General features: G+C 33.8%; 1 pseudogene; it reads right to left on the bottom strand.

Annotated features, from left to right (window-relative positions):
- Positions 1-835: 835 nt before the first annotated feature.
- Positions 836-7,020, bottom strand: LOC133830059 (nucleotide pyrophosphatase/phosphodiesterase-like; annotated as a pseudogene).
- Positions 7,021-23,100: the final 16,080 nt, after the last annotated feature.

Below are 23,100 nucleotides of genomic sequence, written 5' to 3' on the forward strand. Positions count from 1 at the left end.
TCATACTTGCCCAGATATAAGCTTTGTTGTCAGTAGAGTTAGTCAATTCCTGAGCAATCCTTCAGAGGGACACATGGAAGCTGTATATCGAATCTTAAAATATCTCAAAAAGGATCCTAGAAAAGGTCTCATGTTTAAGAAATCTCTCAATTGCTCGCTTGAAATTTACACAGATGTTGATTGGGCAGGGTCCCCAATTGATCGAAAGTCAACCTCTGGCTATTGCTCCTATGTATGGGGTAATTTGGTTACTTGGCGAAGTAAAAAGCAACAGGTGGTTGCTCGCAGTAGTGCAAAGGCTGAATTCCGTGCTTTAGCTCATGGAATATATGAAGGGATCCGGATAAAAAGACTGTTGGATGAACTCAGAATCAATGTAGAAGGCTCCATAGAAATGATGTGTGATAATCAAGCTGCCATTGCCATAGCCAAAAATCCAGTCCATCATGATAGAACAAAACATGTGGAAATTGATAGACATTTTATAAGTGAGAAAATTGAAGGCAGAGTAATCTCACTAAAGCATGTTCCTTCTTGTTTTCAGATTGCTGATATCCTTATTAAGGCTCTACATCGTCCAAATTTTCAGGATCTAAGTTCCAAACTTGGTTTGACAAGCATATATCGTTCATCTTGAGGGGAGTGTAGAATATCAAGATGTCGATACATATTCAAGTGTATTTATTACTGCTTTCTTTTCCTAGTTAGTAGATTTACTGCAATGCTTATTTCCTATTTACAGCTGTATTTTTATTTTCCTAGGTATCGTTTCCTCTACTGTATTATTTAGCTGCTATGTATGTATATATATACCCTTATACTCTATGAAAAAGATACAGAATAAAATTATTCTTTTACCACAGTAAGCTTCATGCTAAAATCAAAATAAAACCTCTCCTAGAGATTATTACAAAATAGACTGAGAGATGATAGTAGTAGTACTACTACTGTCATCTCCTTGACAATGTTCTTACTACAAAGTTGGGATACTTTAAACCCACACAGCCCTTTTTATTAATTAGGACAAAAAGAATGATATTTTAAGCTGCCAAAGTGGTTGGTTCACAGCCGTCATGAACACAGGCCAGTACGTCCTTGTACTCCCTGTAAATGGTAAAAGAATCATAGACCTCACCATCGCGACTTTTCTTGTATTCGAAGAGGAGTGATGAGTGGTTGAATGCTGTGAGTTTGACAAATCCCCAATCATAATCTCTGAAGACACTCCAAGTTGGGGTCAAGCTGCTGAATTTGGCCAAGCTTTTTCCTCCTCCTCCGGTAACCACATGAATTGTTCATTTACAACACCACTGTAATGTGATTTTCATCATTCACACATTGGTTCTGCATCATCACCAAACAACATAGCAAGATTAGAATTCCATAAACTACACATGCATATGGGAAAAATTTTAGAATCTTATATGAATGAACTGTGGTTATGGATTTTCTTTAGAGTTTGTGCATAACTGGGAAACCAATGTCCATACCTGGTAAATGGGGCATATCCTTTCGTAGTTATGGACATGGCCAAAAAAGGCAATGTCGACCTTGTATCTTTGCCAAAGCTTTTGGAGGTCGTCCCTTCCTTCCGGCTCTGCAAATGAGCCCTCCTGGGCGTACCAAGCGTTTGACGAATAGCCAAGAACACGGTGAGCTATAAAGATCAACCAAGGCTGCTTCCTTCTATCTGTCGATGCAAGGCATTTCTCAATCCACTTGTACTGTTCTGATCCCGCCCCTCCAGTCATGTTCACTATCGGCCACGCAGAATTTAAACATTCCATAATCTGCTGAGTACCTGCATACGTTGCATACATTTACATTACTTTATTTTCATCCTCTTGTGACTTCTAGTTCAGGAAAATATTCTCTTGTTTTACCAAAACTTGGCTCGGTTCTCAGCTGGAACATAGTAGAGAGTTTCAGCAGGCACACCGCATTCACCCCCTGAATCACTTGTGTCCCAGAAAGACCCTGAATTTGGCCAATCACGTTCATGGTTACCACTGCATTTATATGATTCAAAACATTAGCTCAATGTGGCAAAACTGATAAATAGAAGATCTTAGATATAAATGAACAAACCTTGCAACCATGTATGGGACAGCTGAGGCAATGGGTGAGACTTGTGATATAAACTGGGTCCCACTCAGAGAGGTATCCATCGGCATATGCCATATCACCAATGTGGAAAACTATGTCATAGTTCTTGAGGTCCTTAACGAGTTGGTCTGTGGTGTTGAGTGAACCCGGTTGTGAGTTAGCATACTCATTCGAACCATCTCGCTCTGCCTGGGAAGGAAAATGATAATTAGTGATCATAAATGGATGATTAATAAGAGTTAATGGTGATACCATAAGTAATATTTTAATAATTTGACTAGAAACTACCTTTCCATGTCGCCAAATACAATAATACGTTGTAAGGAGTCTTGTCCGGGATATGGGGAGGCTTTGAAAGAGTAATATTTACTCCATACATATGAACCATCACTTAAACGATGACCCATTCTGTAAGTGTATCTGAAACAATTGAAAAGATAGATATTATATAGCATGGACCAAACTAATTATATTCTTTTAAACAAAACTCATTACGTACTGAGAGTTTGGCCATAATTCTTTGAGGAAACTTGTGTGGATGAATCCAGGATGACGCCATCCAACTGTTCTCGCAGGTGCACCTACAAAACAGGATTAAGTGTAGTTTAGTTTAATAGTTTGTGTTAAATAGATACATTTTTATAGCATAGTTAATGACTCATGCCATAACCCTAGTAGTATATATTAGCAGATTTTGGTGAAAAATATATATACCACACATGCTGCTACGATCATAAGTCAAAGTTCCAGCTGGGGATCGCTGTTGGGTTTCTCCTTTAAGACCCCACTCAACGAATGGAACAGCTTCATCTATGTTGTATCCACTGGTCCAAGTTACCGTCATCTATTCCAAGATTATATCAACCAAAGTTTTGTTAAGTAATGAACGAGTAAACTTATAGGGTAATTAGGAAATTTTCTCCCTCAACTATGGCTCCTAAAGAGTTTTGTCCCCCTGAACTTTTTTTTATGGCAAAAATCTTCCCTAAACTATAGCAACTATTGTAATGTACCCCTTATATTACATTTCATTCAATTTTTAAAAACAATTTTCTTATGTAGTATTGATGTTGCGCTAATGTGGGTAGGGATACGAAAGTCCTAACATACAAATACATATATACATAGTGATATAATGACAAACTTTGAAAATATGTATCTGTATTTTTAGAACTAATTTTTGTATGTTTAACATCATAAATTCGATTTCGATTAACTCAGTTAATTAAATAGATCATCGAATAATGAACAGAATGTAACAATAGAGACATGTTTGCAATGATTTCTATAGTTCATGAGTATTTTTGCTACAAAAAATAATTCGGTGGCAAAACTCTACAAATGCTATATAATTTTGAGGAAAAATCATTATTTGTCCAAACTTATAAGGTAAAAAAATACTCTAATAATCACTTAGTGTACTTACTTCATCCCAAGCCTTCCCTATAGCAAGACGAGGATAGAGTGGTGCCTTTGGATTGGCAAATACTGGTAGAGTGTTCGAAATTGCCACCAGTTTAGGCTGCAATATTATTATTATTATGTCATATTAAACAAAGGGTTCAAGACCTTAAGTTATAGTATATACATATAAATTTCATGAATTATATATAGTTATTTATATATATATGTAAGTAATAATTGAGGAAGAAGACTACTTATCTATACGTACATTTGAGAATCCACCTGAAAAAAATGCAAAGGAAAAATCTGCCCTCATATTGATCAACCGGAACTTCAAAGTCGCTGAGCCAGTGGTCGTGTAATCTTTGCTAGAATAGTTTGCGTTTTGAAACTAAAAGAAAAAATAATATGTAATTAAAAGGTTTTAATAATATTTATAATATTAAATTGCATGCATATTTTGTAGACGTTTGTCTCTCTCTCCCTCTCTTTGTTTTTTTCTTTCTTTTTGATCCCTTTGAGTAAATCATTTTGGTTCATATAAAATTTCATGTATATATAATTTGAGGGAAATGCTGATGTGTAAAATTTATTAATTTATCAATTATTTTAGTTGAACAGGGAAAAAAAACATAAGAAACTTTTCTTTATAATAAGGTACATTTTTTAGTCCCTCACAACAAGACTTAGTCCTTCATGTGGGTCCTATTCATTTTGTCAAGTGTCAAATTATAAACATTTTTGGTATTTTTTATTTTTTAGCTTTTGACTTGATACAACCGGTTAGAAAAATAGAGCTGATGTGACTGTGAAAAGTAAGAGCATTATTGTAATTTAATGTCTAAAAAAAATGTACAATTGAAGGTATTATGGTAAAATTCGTATGAAGTTGAATTTATTTACAATATTTGCAGCATAACTTTTTTGTTGCTACTAAGTAACTATAAATGAACTTTCGTGTAACATTATTAGAGTTGAAAGTAACAAAAATTGAACTATATTTTTATTGTTTTGTGTATAAGAAATGAATTGTATTACGAAATGTTTGAAATTTGTTTTATTTCTTTAATGTAGGGATAGCTGAATTGCCACTAATTAGGTAGTTTAGGGCTATATAAATTGAAGAATATTTAGCATTAATTAATTTTGTCAACATATTTGACAATAAGGTTAGTTAGATGTTCTTTTAATAAATTTTTTTTATAAATGATAGAATGTTTAGCCTTAATTAATTTTTCCAATGCATTTGACAATAAAATTAATTAAATTTAAAAAAAAACTTTTATAAATGGTATAATGTTAACATTAATTAATTTTGCTTGTATATGTGACAATAAGATTGATTAGATGTATATTTAACAAAAAGAATTATAAATAGTAGAATGTTTAACATTTATTAATTTTTTCAATGTATTTGACAATAAGATTAATAAGATTTTTAAAAAATAGATGGTCGAATGTTTAGCATTTATTATTTTTACCCATATATTTGACCACTAGATTAATTAAATGATTGAATGTTTAGCATTAGTAATTTTTGTTAATGTATTTGACAATGCGATTATTTAGATGGTTAAATGTTTAGTATTAGTTAGTTGTAGTTTACTTGTGATTGATATTCTATTTTATACACTCCTTAAATACCAGATAATAAAAATATAAATAAAAATAAAAAATACTTGCTTAGAGTAGCTAATGACAAGTAAGAAAAAATAGCATATATGATTCAAATATGTTCAATCATAACTCAAATGTGTGATATTGCAAGAAGCAGCTAATATCAAGTAAGAAAGATTTGAAATCAGGAAGATTCAATTGATATACGATAAATCTATTATGAAAAATGGTTGGAAACTATTCACAGACTTTCTAGCTCAAACTATTCACAACCATAAAGTTTATTTTGGATAGTAATCTAATTCACCATGATACTTTAAATATTTCAATATTGCATATGAACTAAAACCATTGCATGTGCAATTTAGTTTTGTATGACATCAAAATCAAAGCAATAATAATAAACTTAAAATACTAATGGCTCACAAACACAAGTGTGAGATGGAAGAATTGCCCTTATAATAATCCATAAATAAAAGTCAAATGAAATACTTGCCGACAACACTTCAATCAAGTAATATTTATTAAATTAAATATTAAAATTGGCTCAAGTAGTCATTGGACAAAAAAAGTAAATTATACAAGAGACCAATTTAACAAACAAAATAAAATAAAAATAAATGTAATAGAGACAAAATCTGCAAATGTAATATTTATAATAATAATAGTAAGACACAAACCTTAATAGGGGCAGAGCATATGTATGGTTTTTCAACTTCACTGTCCTTGGGTCCATTTGGAGGGCATGTTGAGGAGCTGCATATACATTTATATAAATATATATATATTTATATATAAGAATACATTTCATGCTTTATCATATCACAACAAAACCTCAAACTATTTATGACTATTGTAAGAAACTATAATAATATATCTATTTTAACTTTATATTCAATAACATGTGAGCAAAAGTAGAGACGAAAATATCAAGATATAAGAAAAAGATACTAATTTCTTAATTTCTCACTAATTAGAAAAAGATATATTATTTCATTATTAGTGAGATTATTATAAATTACTTACTCAAATTTTGCCGGAGAGAAAACACCAACCCAGTCATCGTTGGATGGTTTTGAGTTCTTGAGAGTCACAGTTACCCACTTTGCATCTTCTTCAATAGCATTATTACTACTTTTACCCTGCACGTAACACAACATTACTCGTGCTTAAATGCCGCCTGTTGTTACATATATATAAGAAATTTTTGGGCTTTTAATCATTATTGATATGTATTTTTAGTATTTTCGTTATATGGATAAGTTGTAAGTTATTTTTTTTTACGTAAGAGTATATAATGTAGTTACAGGAGACATCTCACAAATTTGTAAGAAATTCCAAATAATTTAAAATATCAAAATCATGATTTAAATAATTTATTGTGGGCAACAAACTAGTTGAATCTTGTTTTCGACGTACTAAATTATTCAGAATTTCTTAAAAATTTATAAAAAATCTCATGTAACTACATTATACACGTTCATGTAAAAAAAATTAAAGCTTATTTACTTAACAAAAATACTAAAAATACATAAGTAGTTATTACTACTGTAGTGGTACCGTATATATATATTCATAGTTACATACACTCTTTTCTAATGTATTCATATATATATATATATTTACCTTCTTTGGTTGAAGAATAGCATAAATAGAGGCGGACTCATTGAGAGCAAGCTTGCAGTTGAGGATGGCAATCTTGGAGAGTGGCTGATCTGCGTTGAGATTTATTTGGTCAGCCCAAGCTGAGCATGACAAGTTTCCCACCACCAACAGCCACACCACTATTCTCTTCATATATACTAAGTCTGCCATTTTCACTTTAACAAACCTAAGACAAGTTATATATATATATATATATATATATGTAGAGAGAGAGAGAGAGAGAGAGAGAGAGAGTTAGCTCATGAGTTGAGTCTCATGAAAACCATATATCTAGCTAGGCCTATATATATATAACTCTTTGTGATGAAGCTATATATGTGTTGGCGTGTGCTAGTCTGCATGTGTTTGATTCGATTTAGCCGTTACTTATATAGAAAACGAGTACGTGATATAAGGTATACTTAACGAGAATACATTCTTTTTTAAAAAAAAAAGAAAAAAAAACTAATAGTGACAATTTCTGAGCACTAATTAATAATAATGATGTTTAACACATTTATATAAGAAGGGACAGTTCATACACAAGTAAAGCTATGTATAATAGCGTTTTTCTTTTAATTAAAATGACATATAAAAGTGTCTTTATAGAAGAATATTAATGTGGGCTGGCTGCTTATCCTTTTATATTAAACTTAATTACATTCAATAATGCGAATTTTTTAAATACAAATTCAGAATTTAAAAACCCTGGCTATTCAAAAATGACATATTATAACTATAATTACTAATGGGGCCACATACGATATTTATATGCGACTTTTCAACAAACGTGATGATTATCAATCATAAATTTTAAAATTAACAAAGTTCTTCAGAAAAATAGTGTTAATTAGAAAAATTATCTTTAGTAACATGACTTATAACACAAGTGACATGTCATTTTCCCATTTAAAAGGATATGGAGAATATGTTTGGATTGCAAAGGAAATATAAGTATAACTTATTAGGAGGAAGCTAATCAACTTAGGACACCATTATTCTCAATAACTTTTCTTTTGAGTGATGGTAGAGGCATATTTTCACTTCTAAAATATAAACTCACTATGTCATTATTATTATATATTTCTTTTAAAAAATATATTGTGGGTTTCGATCGAGTAATTTATAATTTAAAAATCATAATAAATAGGGATATTGGCGGCGATAATATATAAATCTACAATCTTAGTGCAACCGTTAGTATTTACTGTTAACTGTCTATTAAGTATCCACGTGACACATTTTTATACTCATAAAATTTAGGTATTAAATTGTAACTTTATAAATGATTTAGATATTATCGCCGCCAATATCTTTAAATTATTTAAATACTAAAAAATCATTTAAAATTTTAAAAAATCTAAAAGATTATTAAAAACTAATTAATAAAACTAAAATTTTCAAATTCGAAACAACCCAAATTAAAATTAAAACTCAAAATCATCCTAAAATCAATATTATTAATTAGTTTTTAATAATCTTTTAGATTTTTTAAAATTTAAAATGATTTTTATAATATTTAAATAATTTAGTCTAAAATCGTCACAAAATTCATATGTGCCACGTGGATACTTAATGAGCAATTAACAGTGAGTATTAACGGTTGCACCAAAATTGTAGATTTAGGTATTGCCGCAAAAAAAATTGGCATTAAAGTGTAACTTTTGAAAATATTTGAGTATTATCGCTGCTAATTAGACTAATAAAAATGAGTCATGTGGATACTTAACATGCAGTTAACAGTGAGTACTAACAAAATGAGCAAAATTATAGATTTATGTATTATTATCGCAAAAAAAAATTGGGTATTAAAGTACAACTTTTAAATTTTTTTTGGGTATTATCGCCGCCAATATCCCTAACCTATATTTTATATGTCACAACCATTAATATTTTTTTTTCTCTCTTTATAGAGGATAAGATGTTTTCTAAAGATAATTAGACATTACACCAATTTTATTCCATGTCCTACAAATGATCCATATATAAAATGAAGAAGAAATTGTCTATGTATATATTAAATTGTAGCTATAAAGATCTATTACAATTAAGTACTCACATCATCGGTCTATACCATTTTGGATTCCCGTGTTTTCGCATAATTCCACAATGAATCCTCTGTTTTAAAAATATATATTTTTAAATATTGTATTTTGTAAAATAGTTAAAAATTGTCTTATGATCATGAATTTGAATTTAGTTGAAATATTATCAAATATAGCCTCATAAAGATTGATACATATTACAAATCCATACATTTTTCAAGTGGATGATCTCATAAATAAAATATGAGGGCAAAAATATATATTGACCGAATTTGGATTCAGGGACTAGATTTAACCACAAAACATAGGGTTCAATTTTTTTTTAAAAAATAAAAGGTTAATTGTGAAATAATCGTAAAACATATGAATCCAAAATAGTATAAACCTATCTTCTATCTCTCTTAAATATAGGATTAGATTTCTTTTCTTTTTTTGACATTTAGGGTTCAAAATTGGAATTTCTTCATTGTAAAGAAAAGTATAGTACTACTTAATTATGCCTATAACCATTATTAGATTTTTTTTATTGTTTAGTTTCTTGACCTTAGTAGTTATGTCCATTAATTAAATTAATTTATGAACTTTAGATCTTGCCTTCTATTTTTCCATTTTTTTCTTCCATAACTTGAAAGATGGTAAGAAGAGCTTCTTGTCACTGTGGCTGAAATTAAAAAAGGCCGGTTAATTGTTATTAAATAATGATATGTGCATAAAAACATCATACACATAAGGTACCACTTGTTGTAATATATATTTAATAAATAAAATCTTATTTTAAATAATATGTAACTTTGAGTGGTATATTAGGCATCATAATATAATATTAATTTAATGTAGTGAATTTGATCTTAAATAAATATATGAATTTCGTTGAAAAAATTTAGTCTTTAATATATGTGCACATCTGATTGCTCATTGTTATTTCCTAAGAAGAGGCAGATTATGATTTTCATGGTACGTACGTAGAATATATATTAATTGTTTGGCATCCAAAAGTTGCATGAGTAATATAGTAATATTGCATTAACGGTATCTTTAGTATATTATGATTTAGGGTAAATAGTACTTCAGTCCCCAAACCACTTGTGTTACTTAGGTCTGAACTTTTTTTTTGGGTAGCAATTAGATCTCAATATTTACTTTTAGGCTCACATAGGTCCCCTAATGTTATATTTTTTTTAAATAAATTCTAATTTGTAAGAGTAAGATATGATTTTAACAAAAAAAAAAAAAAAAAGCATAGGAGCATTATATTTACACTCCAAAAATATATAAATGCACTCCATTAATTATAAAAATGATTTTAACTCTTTTTTTCAATATTTTTTTGACATTCTTTATATATTTTTTTTGCTAATTTCAATAATTTTAATTTATCTTGTATTCATAATTTTTTTCTAAAATAATGTATAATTTTTTAGAAAAAAACTATTTATTTAACAAGTTTTTATATTTTTTTGGTTTTAATTTTTATTTTATTTTAATATTTAAAATATATATTATTTATATGTATTTTTTAGAATATGAAAAAGAAAAAAAATAGAAAAAATGTGAGCATAAATTGATAAAAATATATATTCTATATTAATTTTTAATAAAAATTGAGTGTCTTAATCAAATTTTGGGGTGCAAATATAATGCCCCGAAACATAGCATAAATTTATTCTTTTCTTTCTTTTGTTAATTATTTATTTTGTCATTTATTTGTTTATCTAAACATATGTGTAATGGTGAAATAAGATATAAATATACATATTTTCTTATTAGTCTGTTCAGTTTTAATAAGAAATTACTAGTTTAATTGCTCTAACTATTAATTAAATAATATATATTTATATATAACTTTTTATTGGCTTGAAAAATTTAAATTAAATAATTAAAATTTGTTCAAATAAACTTTTTAAATTCATAGTTTTAATTTAGAATTTGTTAATATTTTATTATAAGTATTTTTTTTCTAAAAAAAATAGAAAATAAAGTACTTTGTTGACGCCGTTTTTCGTCAACTTAAGAAAGAAGATCAATTAAACAAAAATATACCAGAGGAAGTAAATAAAAAAAATGTGGACATGGTCTTTTACGTGGTTCAACAGTTAAAATATGCCTAGTCTAGAAGTCTATATTATTGACTCTTTTGGAATTCCCTGGAGCTTTCAAGAAGCAATTGCCCAGAGCTTTCTTTCTAAATCTCAATATTTCGGTCCCTTACAAATGAATCATCCCACTCTATTTATAGAGGAGTTTTCTGAATATCTTCCCATATATTTCGAGAAGATATTCTATAAATCAAATCAAATAATGTCATTAAATGTATTGGTTACTATGTACACGGCAATATCCCATAAAATGTGGGATTTAATAACGAATTACATTAGATCCCTTAAACATAGGGAATTTATTACAATAAACACATTCACACACAACTGACAAGCTTAGACACTAGATCCATGTGCCTTCAAGACCGCTTGCCTGTTACGAGCTTGTCATCTTGGTTCGCTTATGCTCCCAACAAGTAACCGTTGTTGAAGCCGTCCCCTTCGAGCTTACAGCTCTCGAGCTCGAACCATCTTGTCTGAGGGCAAGAGATGAATCAAGAAGTTTATACAAGTGTTGAACCCTTGCTATTGTGAGTTGCGAGCCTAACTTATAAGCTCGGAGAACCTTTCGAGGCTACATAATACTCGAGCTCACGAGGTCTGACATTTACAGTGAAACTGTCTCTGACTTGTGGATCACATGATGACTGTGCTTATTTCGAGCTTACACCTTACGAGCTTGGATTTCGAGATCAAGATTATCATCCTCGAAATCTGGGTATAACATTTTGCCCCCTCAAAAGTATCAGTTCGAATCCCATGAGAAGGAAACTTTTGAACTGCTTATTTCAGAAACTAAGCCACTTAATATACTCGAGTGTGGACACGCGTCAATCACGGGTTGCTTAATCAGAGTACTTGAGTACTTTTGCACCATGCCCACGTCTATTCGTTTGCCACCTTTATGCCGCCACCGACACGTCTGTACCTGTTCGTTCAATTAGATACCGAATTCGACCAACGGTCCAGATCAATTCGGCGTTTGACATTCTCTAGGGCCTATAAATATGCTCGTATCATCTTTTTCCTCTCACTTTCACATCTTGGACCTTCAGAGAAAAAAGATAAAAAAACCAGAACTCAAAATCTGTTCTGCTTTCGCATGTTTTCCAAACCAAGGAGGCAAAATATTCTTGGCATCTTCGATTTTGTGAGAGCTTCCTTGACACCGCTCCTTCAATCGCCGATCGCGCTATACCCACAAGCAGCTTTTGTGTTTAAGTTCTATTTCTTGTTTTTTATTTTTCCATGCAATTTTACGTACTTCCTTTATGAACGTATTCAATAGCTTGTTGCCTTAGCAATGTAGTTTAGATGATATTGCATAAACTCTGGACCCAAAAATCTATGAAATTGTGGGTTTTAAACCCAGATTTTGGTGCAGAAAGCACAGATATGTGTTTTTGTTTTATATTAGACCAGAGACGATATATCGTGTAGAATAAGAAATAGGGTACTGAATTAGGGTTTTAAAATGCACGTTTCCCAAAATTATCACCTTTTTGAGTAACCGTCAACTTTTCCCATGAAAATATGGGATTCTTAAAATGAAACCACATTTTCCTTCCCTCGCGTCAAAATACACGCTTGAAGCCCGAACCTTACAATAGTTCGGGGTTCTTCCGTGAATTCGACCCGTCTTTTCGAGACCGCAGTCTCGATCAGGGTTACTCCGTGATCTCGAGCCTTCGAGCTTAAATCACTCAAAATCTTTTCTCTGATTTCTTGTATGCCTGGCCCTCATCCTTTTCTTTCTTGCTAGATGTCGCAGAATTCTGATAAACGGTGGGGGTCAGTGCTCACAATCCCTTACTCTCCAACAACTCCAAGTCTAGAATCTCCCTTCACTCGAAACCAGCGTCTGATTCGCGAGTAGAAAGTGAGGTGCGAGCAAGAAGATATTCGAGCCCATTTCCGACGTCAGATTGACGAGGTTGAAGAAAGAAAAAGGAGGAAACTTCAGGTCGCGATTTATCCAGATCCAGACCCCGAGCTCAGACCTATTCCCCTCGATCCCAAGCTTAAAGTCACCGTTGCTTTTGAGGCTGGTGTACTTTCCTTTTCCTTGATGGAGGACCCTTCAAACCGTCCATCTACCTCACAAGCTGCTGCCATTCCTACCTCCAGGGAGGAATTCTTCGAAGCCGAGCATTACTGGAGCTCGGTGAGTTCAACGGGATAGATTTCTGACATCCTCGCTTGCCACGGCTTAAGACTGTCCGACTCATTGAGGTGTCGAGCTGCTACTCCCAATGAGTGGAGCTGCTACGCCCCGGGTGATGGTCGACCCGACAATAAACTTAAGCTCGCGACCTGGAGTCGCGAGCATATGAAGGTAGGGGCTCTACTGCTCTTGAAATCATTTTTAAGGATTTTTTGGATTTTGTTGGGCTCGCGCCCTTCCAACTTCAGACCAATTCATACAGGGTATTGTCAGCCCTGAGGTCGCTATACCATGAGTTAAAGTGGGAAGGACCTTCACCAAGAGAGATCCTGTATCTCTTTTGTTTGAAAAGAAACCCCTCCCGAGCTCGGGGAGGAGATGGCTTCTATTACCTGTCGAGCTATCCCAAGTAGCGGAAAATCTTTGAAGATATTCCCAACCATCCCCCCAACTTCAAGCTGGCGTTCTTCTGGACAAACGACCTAGCTCCTTCAAAATTTTATTCGTTCCAACAAATTTGTAAGTATATATCATCCTTTCTTTTTCTAGCTCGATCAATGATTAGGCCCGAACTAATGACATGTATCCATTTCTTCAGCCAACTATCACCACCCAAGTCAAGTGTTAAGCCCCGTTGTGACTTTCCCGCTAACCAGCTCCCTAGGATCGCCTCAAGTCGCATGTTGCAGATTTACCCACATAATAATGTGGTTCTCACAAATATAACATATAATCACAGTTACATTCATATAACCATACAAGCATGCTTATCATATAATCACGCGTTAACTTAATAAATTCACACATAAACCAATTATGCCCTCTCGGCACACTATTCAAGGCCCTTAAACCTTATTAGTAATTTTGGGTCGTTACAAAACTAGTAAATGTGCCTACAGTGCAACAACATTACAAACGTGCACGGAGAAAAAATATGTATAAGCATATAAGGTCAAGAACAGAGACTTACACAATGAAGCTTGCGTATACAATGAAATCGACGACTGGAGTGTTGGTAACAGGGAGGACCTCACCAAATCGAATATGTTGGAGGAAGATTGTTTCCGTGGCTTGGAAAACATGCAAAAGTGAAAGAAGTTTTTTAAGCTCTGGTTTATTTCTTTCTGAAAACTCAAACGTGAAAGTAAAATGAGGAAGATGATAGAGGTGTATTTATAGACCCCGGGGAATGTCAAGGGTCGAATTGATCTGGGCCATTGGCTAGATTTGGTATCTGATCTGACAGTCAGGTATAAATGAAGTAATGGCAGCAGACGAATAGACGTGGGAATGGTGAAAATGTGCTTGAGTACTCTGATTGAGCAACCTGTGGTTGACGCGTGTCCACACTTGAGTACACTTAATGGTACAGTTTCCGAGAAGGACAGTTCAAAAGTTTCCTTCTCATAGGATTCGAACTGATACTTTTATGGGGCAAAATGTTACACCCAGATTTCGAACATGAGAAGTTATGATCCCGAAATCTAGGCTCGTTAGGTATAAGCTCGAAATGTTCACGGTCGTCATATGATCCTTCAGACAGACCACCTTGTTGTAAAAAATGACCTCGAAAAGCTCAAAGAGTGTGTAGCCTCGAATGTGTAAGCCTCAAAAAGCTCGCAATAACCATGGTTTGATACATACATTTCTTGATACATCTCTTGCCTTCGGACGAGATGGTTCGAAATCGGGAAGTGTAAGCTTGAACGAGATGACTTCGTCAAGGGTTACTTGTTCTGAGCGTAGGCAAAGTTAGATGACGAGCTCGTAATTGATGGATAGCCTCAGAGATGTAATGAACTCCATATATGAGCTAATCGGTTACATATGAATGTATTTATTGTTGTAAAATCCCAATGTTTAAGGGATATTATCTAATTTGTTATCCGATCCCACATTTTATGGGACGTTTCCGTGTACGTAGGAAATAACGCATTATATAGCATTATATTATTTGATTCACAGAATATCTTCTCGAAATATGTGGGAATGAATTCTGTAACCTTCTCTATAAATAGAGAAGGAAACTCCATTTGTAGGGGCCCGAAATTCTGAGATCTTAAGAGAAAACTCTGGGCAACTATTATCTGAAAAGTTTCTAGAAAACTCTCAAGTTCTAATAACACAGACTCGTGGACTAGGCAGATTTAACTGCTGAACCACGTAAAAATCTCCTGTATTCATCTTCTTTCATTTCCTCTAATATCTTCTTGTTTAATTGCTCTCCTTTTTAAGTTGACGAAAAATGGCGTCAACAAACCCCTCGAGATCAATCATTCGATCTTGTCTTTTAACTGTTGACACTAACCGATTGTATGTCTGATATCCCGGTGAAATCTACAATATTTACTAGAATCTCTTTTTGCTTTTTGGTTCCTCATGGGGTCAGGTCGTCTGAATGAGACCTGGTTTTTATTAGCCAGGTAGATGTTCTCCCGAGACTCATTGAGCTCAGTATACACTTTGTATACGGAGAAGTACCTTTCCCCTTTTTTCTTCTTTCCCCCATCTGACTCAGGGTTATTCCCTTAATTTTTCTTCCTTTTGGAAGGGTTGTCCCCGAGGGGCTTCGAAGTTGGAAGGTCTGCCAAGGTCTAAGCAGAGTTCGCGTTTGTCGTTGTAGTTATTGTAACGACCCGGATTTTCAAGACTCAATAATGCGGAAATATAAATGTTTTCATTTAACAAAATGTCTCAAAAACCCGTATAAAAAAAACTTTTTAAAAAGTCGTATGGCCATACTTAACATTTAGTTACAAACATATTTTATAAAGAGTAGAGTGAGCCTTGTTTAGGAAAATTACACAACATTTCCAAAAATAAAACGGCTTCCCAAAAGGTCGGTCCACATGTACATTTGCAAGGAAGACTCCAGCACTCACTGCTCTGCCTTGCCCTTGCACTTACCTACAACATGAAACAACTAGGTAAGCGAAAACGCTTAGTAAGATCAACTTTCAAACAAAGCAGATAGAGAAATAGGGATCCGGACCCATCCGGACCCTACACAATCAATTTCAAGAACGCTAAAGCGTCCTGGCAAACTTATGGTCATGCCTGATAACCAAGGATAAATTAATTCGTAACTAGATAAAAATCCTGCACTCAGAAAAATCCCAGAACAAGCAGATATATTATATCACAACTATATCTTATCAACAATTATATCCCTGCACTCAGAAAATCCCAGAGCAAGCAGATATATTATATCACAACTATATCTTATCAACAATTATATCCCTGCACTCAGAAAATCCCAGAGCAAGCAGATATATTATACCACCATATAATTCGAGACCAACGCTCGACAATTTCCAACAATTCAGGCGTAACGCGCCCTCCAACATAATTGCTAATCTGTAAAAGAGAACCGAGTCTCCACACTAAGATCTAGCCAATAAATATCCTCAACAATGGTAACTATCGTGCTACCTAGGGCATCGCGACTTATCCAAGAGTGTAATCCAATTTACACGGTTTTACGGAGACTTCTATGTTAATCAGTGGTGCTGGTGAGCAGCTACCCCTAGGGTGTTCAACCTCACTCAATCTTGGCAACCCCTAGTATCTCTAGGCACTCTCACGGAATGGCTAATATTCACGGCTGCTATCTGGGAATAACTTATCAGAGCACTTGCTCGGATTCTAACCGTCCAATGATTAAGTAAGCATGAGGGCCCCTAGGTCCCATTTATCTTGGCACCCCTAGGTTTAACCAGCTTATCCTCATCTCATGGCCACTCGTCGCGGTAATGAACCGGACATAAATAAAATCAAGCAGTGTGACGGGGATCAACCGTCTAGGATATGACGGACTTCTACCGTTCATATTTTCTAAATCAGCACTCACTAGACTAACGTCTCTAAGCAACTTTCTATGACAGCCTATATATATGCATGTATCCCTATACTAACATACAAGACAATAATCATTTCATGTTGCAGCCATACAATATAAGTTGACTTACCTGGAGTCCTTAGCGCTCAGCAGGTTTTCACCCTCCAACGTTCAGTCCAGTTACGCTTAGCCAATACTATAGTTATCCATACAGTATACTCGGATTAATTATGGCACTCATAATTCATTATTATTATTTTGGGCAGTTTGGTCATTTTAATAAAAGTCATTTGTAAGGATTTACAGTCCTTATTTGGTTTTAAACCTATTAAGGGAAGTTATACAAAATATTCGAGACTAAACCCTAAGTCTCGGGGAGACCTATCCTAAGGTCTCGATACCTAGGCTCGGGTATCACAATGGTATTTCCCCACAACCCGCTAAAAATCTTACTCTTTCAAGGTATCGCTATTAACCCGCACTTTCGACTAGTCGGTTAAAATATGTAAGATTTTAGCCGGTATTATATCCAGAAAATACAAATAAATTCCTTAATTATTTTTAAAGAAAATAAACTCTTTAAATTTTCCTTTTTGTTTTCTTAAGGTTTTTAATATCTAAAAACCGATTTAAGAAAATTGCCTAATTTGTCTTAATTAGGAAAACCGTTATAAATTTCTCATCTTGACTAATTAATTTTCCAAAAGCAATTAATCAATTTTACTTGCTAGAAAAATAATTCATTTAATTATTTTCTCAAAATATAGGGTTTTAAACCCTCTTTTAATTTATTAACTATTAATAAATTAAATCTCTTATTTTTAAAAAGAATAAAAACTCCTTAATAAAAATAATTCATTTAAACTCAAAGGGGTAATTTTAGTGAAAATATGATTTCAAGACTTACCAATTTATATCTTGAAATAAGCAAAATTTTACTTTTTACCTTAAGTTCCAAAATCTCATTTTTACACTAAGTGTGAAAAACCTATTTTTCACATTTTTAACTACATACTTCGTTAGTTCATAACTTGAAATTTACTTACCCAATTGTTACCAAAATTTCCCAATTCCATTTTTGTTATGCCATTTAGGCCTTTGTAAAATCTTAGGTCAAAATGAGCATTTTTGATTGGTGAAATCATTTTCCAACAATGAGGTAAAAATGACCTTATTTTCAAGTCCTTATTTTTTCCAAACTTTGACAGTTAATAACTTTCAAACCGTTCAATATTTTCTTACCAAATTTTACAGTGGAATAATAGGTTATACCAGTAATATGTCCACAAAATTTTAGAAAAAAATGGGTTCATTTTCCCTATACAGTGGCTGTCCAAACTTGGTTCCAAAAATAAGAATACGAAAAAACAGTTTTTTACCTAATCTTTGAAATAGCATAACTTACTCATTTCTAAACATTTTTTAGTGTTTCAAAAGCTCAATTTTATGTACTCAATCTCAACAACATTACAGTACAATTTAATTTTACAAAAACAATATACAGTGGCTGCTTGACCCCTTGGAAGTCACAGCTCAAAACATGTTTTGTTTTAGGGTATCCTACAAAACCCTTGGGGGTTTTGGTTCCTATTTTCAAAAATCAATACACATGCATCATAAAAATTATTAAACAACTACCATAACCTTATTACATCACCAACAAGAAACTTTAAGCATTAGATATACAAAATAATGCTTAAAACTAAAAACCCTACAACAAAATCATCAAAAGTAAACTTTTTACCTCTTTGGTGTTCTTGCTTAAGGTTTGGACCTTCCTATTAGCTTTGGCTCCTCCAAAACCTTTCAAAAACCCTAACCAACTTCCCCCAACAACATAGTTAATTAGCTATTTGAAACTCTAAGCTTAAAACTTTACAAAAGCCTAGATTAGTGAAGGTTTACCTTAGGGAAAATACTTCCTAGACCAAGACTTAGCCTCCAAGTTTTCTTTGGTGTTCTTGAGGTTGAATATTGAGAGAACACTTTGAATGGTCTTAAAAAATCAGATGAGTGAATGAGAGAGGGTGGTGTGGTCGGTTGGGGAGGGATGGAAGAGTTATATACTATCTAATTTATCTCAAAAACACTCAAGTGTTTTCCTCCCACTTGCCCACTTGACTTGACTTAGTTAAAATGAGATTTATCTTTATTAAGTTGGGTTCACACCACCTAAAACACCACATGGCCGGCCAACCCTTGCTATATATAATCATTTCATTTTTATTTTTTTTAGTAAAGGTTAAAAAAAGGTTTCATAAGAGAAAAGTCCAAATTGGCTTTTGACACATTTTTCACTCTTATTAAGTTTTAATCACCAAACTTAACATTAATTAATTAAATTAAATGTCTCTCACATTTAATTTAATTAATCATATAGTAAAATTTAACCTAAGGTCCATTCATGGAATAAAATTCCCCATTTCGGTAAAATTAGGCATTTAACACAAAATGTCCTAAAATTTCCATTTTCTTTTAGGTTTATTATTTTTGACCAAACTTTAACTTTTATGAATGTATTTTATGCCCAAAATATAATTGCCATGATTTTTCATTTTATTTTCCGAGATTTTTACCCGATTAGGGTTTTTGTGTCGGTCCAGGACCGAAAGTCTCATCTTGACTTTTAAAATCACAAAATTCATATTTTGGCTAGCAATAACTCATGGAATACTTACAAACAAAATATAATATTATTTAAAACAATATTCTTAACCCGGGGGAAAAAAATCCCGACCCGAGTCGTTTAAAGGTACCCAAAAACGTAGGACGTTACAGTTATGGGCTAGGAGGTCATGTTCAACGTTGACCTCGCCTCTTCTACAATGACAAACCTCTGGGCTCGTCGATTGAACTCAGTTAACAACCTGACAGGTTTCCTTTGTAAGTCTTCCTAGAGAGGGCTTCCTGGCATTACACCAGCTCGAACTGCCATTAAGTGACCACTATCGTTGACATCTCCAGCTCGAGCCACTTCTAAGTTGAACCTTGTGAGGTAACCTTTTAGTGACTCATTTGGTTGTTGCCGGACATTGGTCAGGGCTGAGGCTTCAGGCCTAATGCCAACCATAGCTTTAAATTGTTTATTGAAATCTCTTGAAAATTGATCCCAAGATGCGATCGAATGCCTTTTGAACTTTTCAAACTAGTTTTTTGCTGGTCCTGTGAGTGTGGCTGGGAACAGCATACATTTGAGCTCGTAGCCTACATTGCTAGCTCGTATAATAGTGTTGAACGTGCTCAGATGGCTATATGGATCTAAATTTCCATCGATGGCGGGACATGAGGAATTCTAAACCCTTGAGGAAACGAGGTGTTGGAGATATGTGGGGCAAATTGCTCGAGCTCCTCATCGAACTCTTCATCCCTTTGCCGGCTACGCTCGTTCTGTAAGAGCCTGGATGCTTTCTCCAACTGTTCAATCCTTTCTTGGACTAGATCTACGGGAGGCCTATCCTGGACCTAAGGGGACTGGTTATCGTTGATAACAACTCCAACTCCCTGTCTTGGTGCAGAATTGTAAATCGGCTATTTGCGGCCATTTAGATGATCTCGTAGATCTGGGTTCGGGGATTATCACGTCCCCGATTATGGTTTAAGTATTCCCGTAGATCAGGGTGATCTCCTCGATTCCCAACATTCCTTAGTTCTGTGTTGCACATGCTCATGGACCTAGTATAATCCGAGCTTTCACTTACATAGCTTGCTGCTCAGTTATTACGAGATGGTTCTCCTGCTGGCCTCCTTGTCCCAGCAGTTTGTGATCGTGACATTTGGCTTCTCGTAGGTTGAGGAGCCCTGCGATCTCAGGCAACTTCTCCTTGTTCGCGCCTAGCCTGTCGATTCATATCGTGAGGGGCAGATCACGGAACTTCCTGAACTGGCGAGGGATGCCTTATTGGTGATGGTGGGTGTCTTATGGGAGACGGTGGCTGTCTCCCATTGTTGGGCCTAGACGGTCCCGAATTTGCCCGATCAGGCTCCGGGATGTTCTGTGCAGCACCAAAATTTGGAGTCCTAACCACTGAGGGGGCTCGGTTATTCCTCGTTCTTGTTTTTGCTTCTACAGTCGGGTTGGTGGTACCCTCAGCCCAGTTACTCCTCCGGGGTCTTGGCCGAACAGGCTGGGACACTTGTGGTGGCGCCTGCTCTGCCCTTCTAGCACCCATGTTCTTACGAGGACGTCCCCTAGGCCTTCGAGGAGGGGCTTGGGCGCCAGCAGCCAGTCTAGCTAGTTCTTCATTGCGTTTTGTTGCTTCTGCCAACTATTTGCGCAGTCAGCGATTTTGAAGTTCCACAATTGGAACATACCTTTCAGGATTGTAATACATGTCTTCGTCGGGCCTGGGGGCAGGCGGTCCTCGAGAATTGGATGAGTCACTCCTTTCTTCGGGATTAGGATCTGCCATAGGTTGCTTTCCAGGCCGCCGTGGGTAATCCTCATCATGAGGAATTTCCTCCTCATGTATATTGGGATTGCTTGCAGTGGTCATTGATAATCCGAGAGGCTCTCTAATTAAATAGGCTCACGTCTTGTTTAATAGCTCTCAATGAAAGTACCAAACTGTTGACGCCGTTTTTCATCAACTTAAGAAAGAAGAGCAATTAAACAAAAATATACCAGAGGAAGTAAATAAAAAGAATGTAGACATGGTCTTTTACGTGGTTCAGCAGTTAAAATCTGCCTAGTCCATGAGTCTATATTATTGACTCTTTTGGAGTTCCCTGGAGCTTTCAAGAAGCAATTGCCCAGAGTTTTCTTTCCAAATCTCAATATTTCGGTCCCTTACAAATGAATAATCCCACTCTATTTATAGATGAGTTTTCTGAATATCCTCCCACATATTTCGGGAAGATATTCTATAAATCAAATCAAATAATGCCATTAAATGTATTAGTTTCTATGTACATGGTAATATCCCATAAAATGTGGGATTTAATAAAGAATTACATCAGATCCCTTAAACATAGGGAATTTATTACAATAAATACATTCACACACAGCTGACGAGCTTAGACACTAGATCCATGTGCCTTCAAGACCGCTTTCCTGTTAAGAGCTCGTCATCTTGGTTCGCTTATGCTCCCAACAAGTAACCGTTGTCGAAGCCGTCCCCTTCGAGCTTATACAACTCTCGAGCTCGAACCATCTTGTCTGAGGGCAATAGATGAATCAAGAAGTTTATACAAGTGTTGAACCCTTGCTATTGTGAGTTGCGAGCCTAACTTATAAGCTCGGAGAACCTTTCGAGGCTACATAATACTCGAGCTCACGAGATCTGACACTTACAACGAAACTGTCTCTGACTTGTGGATCACATGATGACTGTGCTTATTTCGAGCTTACACCTTACGAGCCTGGATTTCGAGATCAAGATTCTCATCCTTGAAATCTGGGTATAACATACTTAATTTTAAAACTAGAATGCAACATATTTTTATATATAAAAAAATGTGTTGCTTTAATAGTTTTTTTTTAATTTTTTTTTAAAACTATAATCAGTGTTTTGTTTTATTTTTTTAATATGTTTATGTGATTATTTTATAATATATGTTATTGTTTATTTATTTAAAATTTATATAATAATTAAAAATATAAAAAAATTAATATATTTTTAAAATAAAACTAAATAAATATATATTACACACGTTACCTTTTATATAAATATATATATAATAATTGGAAAAATAAATACATAGCATCGTGTCCCGACAATACCTTAAAATATTTTAATATGAATATATAGTGGTACATAATCTAATAATATGCATCGTTTTACTAAAACCTTAATTATTTGTACCTAATAATTAATGCACACACATGTTTTCTTATATTATTATGAAAGCATATTAATTATTTAATTATTGTGTAACACAATTCTAATATACACAAAACAGCGCAAAAGACAAGTAATATTAATTAATAAATAAAATAATATCTCTTTGTTTGAACCCTAGCAATGAGTAAAGTCATGCATGGGACCATTTATTAATATGTCCAGCCATTTGATATATCGTAGTCTTATTACAATTTTTAACATTAATATATAATACTAATTTTTTAGATATTATCATTCAAGGAATATAATTTTTCCAGCAAAAAAGCGATGATGCTATATATGATTATTATCCATTAATTCCATACACCAACTTAAATTATAGTTAGTATTGCACAACTAAACTCAC

The sequence above is a fragment of the Humulus lupulus genome, chromosome 4, assembly GCF_963169125.1.
Source record: "Humulus lupulus chromosome 4, drHumLupu1.1, whole genome shotgun sequence".
Classification (NCBI taxonomy): Eukaryota; Viridiplantae; Streptophyta; class Magnoliopsida; order Rosales; family Cannabaceae; genus Humulus; species Humulus lupulus.